The 9,147-nt window shown below is 36.8% G+C and overlaps 1 pseudogene; it reads left to right on the forward strand.

The window, feature by feature from the left end:
* The first annotated feature begins 397 nt into the window (after window positions 1-397).
* LOC138154771 (adenylate kinase isoenzyme 6 pseudogene) lies at window positions 398-1,328 on the forward strand (annotated as a pseudogene).
* Window positions 1,329-9,147: the final 7,819 nt, after the last annotated feature.

A 9,147-nucleotide genomic window follows, 5' to 3' on the forward strand; every position in this document is an offset into this window, starting at 1 on the left:
AAGGACCGTACCAACGGGCCAACGGCAAAGGGGAAGGTCCCACGCCCTCGTGTGCCACGCGTGCCTGTAAGAGCTCAGAGCCACGGAGATGCGTTTGGAATGTTTCAGAAACATCTGTTGCAGCACAAAAAAGCAGGATTGCGGCTTTTGATGCCCATAATTCTTTAGGTGAAATACTCTCCAACTTTGGGCACCCCAATTTTTGGTTCGGTCCAACACAACAGTCACTCTCAAAGTATCCTATTGAGCGCTATGTTAACAGCCTGAACTCTTTGGGAGCCTCAACGGGGAGGTAGAAGTTCCCTTCTTGAAAGAACCAAAAGAGGACCTGGGCCCACCCCCTTGGCTCCTGCCTAGCCCCCTCTGCCTGCTGCTCCCTCGTGGAGAGCAGGCGACCATGAGGCTGCCCAACATCCTGCTCACGGGTACATCAGGGGTTGGAAAGACCACACTAGGTAAAGAACTTGCATCAAGAACAGGAGTGACATACGTAATGTGGGCGATTTAGCACAAGAAGGACAGTTACATGATGGCTCTGATGAAGAATATGAATGTCCCATTTTGGATGAAGATGGAGTAGATGATGAGTTAGAAAATAAAATGAAAGAATGGGGAGTTATTGTTGATTACCATGGCTGTGACTTATTTCCTGAACGATGGTTTCATACCGTTTTTGTACTTCAAACGGATAATTCTGTATTATATACAAGACTTGAAAAGAGGGGATACAGTATAAAGAAACTACAGGACAATGTTCAGTGTGAAATTTTCCAAATTCTTTATGAAGAAGCCATGGCCTCCTACAACCATGAAATAGTACACTGGCTGCCCAGCGATGTACCAGAAGAACTAGAGAATAATTTAGATCAGATAATGAAATGGGTTGAGCAGTGGATAAAAGATAATAAATGAACTTTGAGGACAAAAGCATGGACTTTCAAGGTTTTCCACATGATGGTTAAAGATTTTCTTGATGATTTATCATTCCCCGTGCAGTAGAAATTAAGACAACATGCACAAAATTTTATTATCCAGGATTGTGCTGTAGAAGTAGCAGGTAGACAATATATAAAGTTGAGATATGACTAAATTTTTTTTCTCCACGAGAAAACTGAAAACTCCCAAATTCAATGAATAAGATATTAAGAACTTTTAAAGTGTAGGAATATTCAGCATTCTAATTTATTTTGGTTAACTGCTAAAGAAGAAGCAAATTTGAGAAAATAGGTGGAAATCTTTGATACTTGACATGAAAAAGAAAATGAAGGCTAGGAAGAACTACTGATGTATAAATAAAAAGAGTCTAAGGATAAAGCTATAAGCATTACATTAAGTGTTCTATTGGTGGTGAATTGCTGTTTTTTTTTAATCTTGGAATCTGGTTATAAATTAGGATAGTCACAAAGTAAATGGTGATATCTTTGAGAAAATAGAATTTATTTTAGTACAAGAGTTCACTGAGCTTTTTTTGCCTATAAAATCACTATTGATCCTAGCACTGATAATTGTCTCTGCAGAAGAGTAAGCCAATCACATTTTCCATATATAGAAGGGCAATGGCAAAGTCTTCTGTGCAATGATGGAAACTGTAAATATTAATTTATTGATTGACTAATTTCAGTCTTGTTAAGATTCATGAAAATTTATGTGATAATGCTTTGCTACCATATGGTTGGTGGTAATTGTTAGATAAAATTTTAAAATAGAAAAAGAAAGAACCAAAAGAAAAAGAAACACTGTATAAGGGAAACCATGGATACTTCAAGTATTCTTATGAACAGTGTTATGGCTATCAAGGAGATGGGGCACACTTGAAGTCGCAGAGTGAAGAGCAAATGAAAAGACTACTTGTTTTGTGTGAAAGTAGTTAGTTTGAATCACAAATGTTTGGTACACCCACTTAAAAAAGTAAACTATTGTGAATAGGGATCATTTCATTCCTTGTACTTATTTCTTCACCTCCAAGCAGAGCGTTTGGCACATACCAAGCACCAAAACTTGACCAAAGCTGCATAGACGGTCTGGAGCAGAGAAATTTTTCTGCTGCCCTACTCGGTCTCCCAACCTACTGGAAAAAAAAAAAAAAAGCCTTCCATAGACTTTCTGTTTCTTTCTGTTTCACTTCTTCAAAACATCCCATAGGGAAATCAACCCCAATGCACCTTGGGAGATGGGATACCAGTAGGTGAGGCAGGGAGGACTATACTTTGTACCCTGGGATTTAAAAATCTGCCCACAAGGAAAGCTTTGTTAAGGGAGCAGCTGTGTGCCAAAGCGGACAGAACAGCACACTTGGAGTCATGAAGATCCGAATTCAAATCTGTCCCCAGAAAGGTTGGAACTGAGAAGGACAAAGATTTAGGGGAGGACTGGGGATCACTAAATATTGCCTATTTTCCGCTGCCAACCATGTCCAAATTCTGTCATTTTTTCACCTATCTGTAAATGTCACCTGCTGAAAAATGTCACCAATTTCACCAAAGTATTGTCATCTAATGTCTACTATAAACCAATGTCACCAATGTTCCAATGTCACCTATAGCCAAATGCCACCTATGTCTCGCGAACCATTGCCACTACAGTCAATTGGTCTGTGCCCAGTCGAATTTGGGCAGACACAAGGGCCAACTCAAGACTGCCTTTGAGTGAATAAGTTATTTTGTCTTAAAAAAAAAAAAACAAAGCAAATTAACTATAAAGGACGGACATATGAAGAAAGATACTCTCTACATCCAGAGAAAGAACTGATAAATAGAAGTATGTATAGAATAATTATATATATATATGTATGTATGTATACATATATACACACCTATTAGTGTCTAAAAGCAGCCATCTCTAGGGAGGGGGAAAGGGGGAATAAACAGAAAAAAAATTTTACAAGATAATTTTGTTGTATATTTGAAAGGAATAGTAAGTTGTGCATAGTAGATTTGCAGTTCTATGTGCAAGTCATCTTTTTTATTGTACTGTGTTATGGAAATGTTTGTTTTATACCATAAATTAAAATAAAAATAAATTCAATAAATAAATACTATCCTGTGCTTTCTACAATTGCCTTCCTATTCAGCTGGTTTAAGCAAAGCCTTCTGCAGCACATATGTGCTGTCACTTTTGGGGCCTTCTTTCATCTTTGTAGGCAAAGTTACAAGATAAGTGGTCATTTTTAAAAATCTAATTAAGAACCTTTCTACATAGGCTCCTCTAAATTAAGTTGTGTCAACCTTCATTATACTCATAGTAAAACTATACTTAGATTTCTTCTTGTATGAATAATGAAAAATATCATAAAATCTATTAGTCTGAGTTATTTCATACCAAATGAATATACCTTCAAATGAAAGAATTATTTAAATAATACAAATGCCAATTTACCAAAATGTATATTAAAATCTTCCCCACTGGTAAGTTCATAGCATTATTGGAAACCTTTAGAAGTGGAAGGATATTTTTTCACTGGCAGAATAGCTCACCAGGCTGCGTATGGGCAGCCCCAGACCCCTTTTAAATATCTTGATAGGATTGTAAGATTTAGAGCTGGAAAGGGCCATAGAAATGAACTACTCAAAGCACTTGATTTTGCAAATAAAGAAATGAAGGCCCAGAGAGGGGACAATCCTATCAGCAACAGAAGGCAGAATTGGGATTTGAACCCTGGTCCTCTGACTCCAGATTTAGGGCTCTCTCCACACCATGCCATTGTAAAACATTGTGCAGTAAAGCATCTCTGTTGACATTCCTGTATTCCTATAATAGGAAAAGAGTTGGGAGGGACTCCAACAATCCCTGCTACAATGTACCCAACAAGTGGTTATCTAACCTCTGCTTGTCCATGAGAATGAAAAAGAAGTAGCAGCACAAAGTACTACTGCTCCCAAGGCCACTCAAATTCTATCAAGAATAAAAATCTGAAGAAAAAGTAATGAAACTCTGTATGGCTCAGTGGGGGGTGAAAGCTGGACTTTAGGAGCATTTCAGTTCATATTTGGCGTCCGACGATAGCTGTGTGATCCTATGTACGTAACCTCTGTCAGCCTCAATTTCCTCAGCAGTAAAATGGGGGTAATTACAGAACCTACCTCCTAGGGATAGCTAGGTGGCACAGTGGATAGAGTGGTCTGGAGCTGGGAAGACTCATCTTTCTGAACTGAAATTTGGCCTCAGACACTTTACTAGCTGTGTGATCCTGGGCAAGTCACTTAACCCTGTTTGTCTCAGTTTTCTGAGATGTAAAATGAGCTGGAGAAAAAAAAAAGAGCAAACCACTCCAATATCTTTGCCAAGAAAACCCCAAATGGGGTAATAAAGAGTTGAACCTGACTGAAATGACTGAACAGTAACCTCCCAGGATTGTGAAGATCAAATAAAACATATACTTTTAAAGTACTAATCACAATACCCGGCACATAGTAGGTGCTTAATAAAGATGTATTCCCTCCCTCAAATGAGCTAGTTCTTTTTTAAAATAGCTTTTTAAAAAATCAATTAAAATCTTTTAGCTTGCTTAACTACCATTTGCTGAATTACTGTATCACAATAGTTGTGTAATTGATCGAGTGTGGCTAGAGCCCAAAATACCAAGTGAATCATTCATTTAACAATTGTATTTCTTAATGTTCTACATGACCTATGCCTACTAGTTGGTTACACTCCAGTCTGGGGTGTGAGTGTTATGTAGATGTAACCTTAATGTTTCTTAAGAGAACATTCACTTTCCTTTGACTTTGTATCTAATGGCTGTGTATTTATGAAATATTGGCTGACATCAAGGATCTATAATTTCATTAATGTAGATATTTCTCCTTCTGATGTCTATTGCAACCTTAAATCATCTTTAGATTCTTAAACAGTCAACATAATAAGGCCAGTCTGGTGATGAATCTCTTTATGCTTAACTAAGTTTGTCCTCAAATGGCACACAGTCCATCACTAGTCCCATATTTATGTTTTATTCTACCATATCCAAGTCTTCTCAACTTGGAAAGACCTGCCAGAGCTTTTATTTCACTGTTGTAGACCTGAAGATTTCAAGGTCATTTCCATACCATCACAAGGCATATGAAGAGGATTTTGGTGGAGATGCTAACCGAGGAAGGAATCATTTCTAATTCAAAAATTAATTTTACAGGATAGATTGCAAATTAAATTGTGAAATATCCTTGAGATTCTTGCACAAAGCTTTCCTGGAAAAGCAGTCTTAGGAAACATAATACATTACTTTTGTTTTCCACAGTCTAGTTTCATTTTTGATAGAGCTGAATCATTCGTTCATGTGGTTATTTCAGCTGTTAAATTATTGGCTGGAATGTTGCTTTAACTGAACATCAGACTTGGATTAATGTGGCTGGTGCCTTATTATCTATTTATTCCCATCATACAAAATCAAGTCTGGCTTGGACTTCGACTCCAAGGGCATTTACTATATATGTGTACCAGATACGAAGTCCAGGCATAAAATGCAAATAACTCTTCACATGGCAATTGCCTGAGCTAAAGGAGTCAGTCCTGATTCTCATATTGCTCCTTGCCTAGTAGACTAATGTTTATCATTAAAATGCATGCATAAAAGGCCTATAAAACCTTTACTTAGAGGCCAACTAATACCTGAAGAAAGTACTCCATTTGCAAATAGAATAGACTGCAGACTAATCTATAGGCAGAACCTGCCCTCAGGGAGAGAAACTCTTGATTTGAAACTTGAAGACACTGAAGTTAAAGATATTTCTTTACTTCAAAAACAGCTAAAATATGATAGCAAAAGGAATAGAATTAAAGCATATTTATTCTCTGTCTAAATATATATATGTATACACACACACACATATATATATATATATATATATATATATTCCTAGAATCCAATTCTATATACTGCAAACATCAATATATCCAAAAACCAATGTATTTCACAACCATGAACCAGGTCCTTGGGGTCATTACCATCTAATTTTTCTGGGGGAAACGACATTCATAAAGGAAGCCTGACTTGGACCTTGACTATACAGTCTAATATTTAATATATTACATATGCACACATAGGATTAACATACTTTTAAATGTACTGTGCACTATATACAGGGCAGTTAGGTGACATAGTAGAAAGAGCACTGGGCCTGCAGTAAGAAAGACTCATTTTCCTGAGTTCAAATCTGTCTTCAGACACTTACTAGCTGTGTGACCCAGGGCAAGTCATTACTTTTGTCTTCTTCAATTTCCTCAACTTTAAAAAGAGGACAATGATAACATCCATTTACTAGGCTTAAAATGAAATACAGTTATCCCTTCTACATCACAGGGGTTAGGGGAGCAGCACCCTGTGATCTGGAAAATCCACATAAAATTGGCCCTTCTTGTGGCTTCCAGTTACCTGTATGGCTGGTGAAGGAAAAACAGGGGCAGGCAAATTATGGGACACCTCATGGGAAGACTTATTTAAACTAATGATAAATGAAGTCAACAGAACCAGGAAAACATAATCCCCAATGACTACAGAATCAATAGAAAGAGCAACAAAAGTCAACACTGTTTCATTATAATAATCAAGCTTTGCCCCTGAAAGAACTGAGAAAAAAGCAACTTCCTCCTTTCAATGCAGAGTCAAGGGACTATGAGAGTGGGAGCTACTACGGTCAGTTTGTTGATTAATTATGCTAAACATAGGTTGCTTCCTTGGTAGGCAGTGGTGGGGTGTTTATGGAAATAAGTGTGATATAAAAGCATAAAGCATTAATCAAAAAAGTGAAAAAAAGAGGTTTGAAGTCGAGGGTGAGTGGCCCATAGGAGCAGCAGAGAACATAGCAACAGCAAAGAGGCTGGATGACATACACCAAATTTGATGGGATCTGACCTCTGAAATGACTTCCTATCCTTATTTATGAACTTTAAAAAGTTATGAGTTAGTGCTTAGGCCTTGCAGCCTCTGGCTATAGCCATTGATTTCCACAGGTCAGGCCCTGGGAACCAGGTGCAGGTAGGACATCAGCAAGAAGCCAGAAACACTGCCATTATTTTTTGTAGTATTTTTGCATTTCTTAACTATTTAGTATTCTTAACATACTACCATTTTATTAGGTTCAATTTTATGTATCACTGACAAAGTTTTTGAGTATTGTACCCCAAAACTATTTTCCTCATAAGCCCTGTGGTTTTTATGACACTATTTTACACAGTTACTAAAACTTAAACCTTCACAAAGACTTTTAGGACACTGTGTATAATCAAAAGTCATTGTGCATCCAATGGGTTAATATGAAAGACCTCACCAAGAAAACACATAATTGTATAAGAAGGTGAATTGGTTTATTCAGAAATAACAATTGATAGTAGATATACATCCCATGTTGTACTGGTATCCATAAAATTTCAAATGACCTAGATCAAGAATTTTTTACAAGGGGTCCACAGATAAATTTTAAAGAATATATGAAACTGGACAGAAGAAATAACAACTGAGATGTTTATTTTCAATAACTTTAACTAAAATATAGCATTCCCTTCAATTACTTATGAACATTATTCTGAGAAAGAGATCATTAACTTCACCAGCCTGATGCCAAAGGGGTCCATTATACACACAAAAGAGGGTAAAGGAGCCCAAATCTAGAGGAAGGCCTCCAGCAAATTGAGTAGATTCTCTGTTAAGGATCTATAGACAAGGATAAGAATGGCAAAAGAGAAAATATGAATGCATTACCATTTCTACCATTGAAAGGAGGAGCCACATCAATAAGATCAGGGATCATTAGAAGACAGCCATAAATCAATCAACAAGCACTCTGCTAAGTACTGGGAACACAAAGTAAAAGCAAAAAACCAGAAACAAAAACAAAAAAAACAACAACAAACCAGATCCTGCTTCCATTCTAATGGAGGAGCTAAGATATATAAAGCAAGAGTTATCTGATTATAACTAGGGAACTTCAAGGGAAACAAACAAAAACAAAGAGTAACCTAAGAAATAGTCTTGAAAGTAACCTTAAATACCAATCAGTTCTCCTATCCCACTTTCAATCCCTGGTCCCTTTTCTTAGCCATCCTTCCATGGAATTTTCTGTACTTTATTGCTCTTTCTCAATCTTGTGAGAGTCTTAGGGTTATTTCAACTGTGCCTTTCTAAAACTACCCCTTTTCCCCCTTTATCAAAGATTCTAACTTCCACAAATGTAATGGATTTCCTGAAAGACTTTAGTTTTGTATTTTTTTCACTTAATATTTTATTTTTAAAGTACATATAAAAAGTTTTCAACACTTTCATAAAATTTTGAATTCAAATTTTTTTTCTTCCCCCTCTCTAAGACAGAAAGCAATCTGATGTATTTTATACATATATGTATATATACAATCATATGAAACATATATCCTCATACATGTTGTGAAAGAAGAATACAAACAAAAGGGAAAAACCACAAGAAAAAAAGCAAATAGTATGCTTTGTTCTGCATTCAGACTCCACAGTTCTTTCTCTGGATGTGGATAGCATTTTCCATCCTGAGTCATTTAGAATTGTCTTAGATCATTGTATTACTGCAAAAATCCAAGTCTATCAAAGTTGATCATCGCATGTTGTTGCTGTTACTATATACAATGTTCTCCTGGTTCTGCTCACTTCACTCAGCATCAGTTCATATAAGTCTTTCCATATTTTTCTGAAATCTGCCTGCCCTGAAAGGCTATAAAGGAACTTCTTCTTAGAGATATTTCAGATTCATGAGGTCCTGGGCATTCCTCTCTTTATATTCTTGTTGTTGTTCATTTGTTTTCAGTTGTGTCTAACTCTGATGCTACTTGGGGTTTTCATGGCAAAGATACTGGAGTGGTTTGTCTTTTCACTCTCTAGCTCATTTTGCAGATGAGGAAACTGAGGCAAATAGGGCTAAGTGAGTTGCTGAGGGTCACAAAGCTAGTAAGTATCTTAGGCTGAATTTAAACTCAGCAAGATGAGTCTTACTGACTCCAAGCCCAGCACTCTATCCACTGTGCCACCTAACTGCCCTTTCTTAGAAAAGTGGCTTATTTCTTGTACCCTAATTATATATTCAGGATGAAGAATCCACACATGTCCTTCTCTTCAGCTTCCTTTAGTTGGGGTTTGGTGTGAGTGTGGGCTTGGATATGTATCAACAACTGAATATTTAAACCTAAGCTGTA

Source organism: Petaurus breviceps, unplaced genomic scaffold (genome assembly GCF_028583685.1).
Source record: "Petaurus breviceps papuanus isolate PSGF00001 unplaced genomic scaffold, PetGlider_PUasm1.0 91133, whole genome shotgun sequence".
NCBI lineage: Eukaryota > Metazoa > Chordata > Mammalia > Diprotodontia > Petauridae > Petaurus > Petaurus breviceps.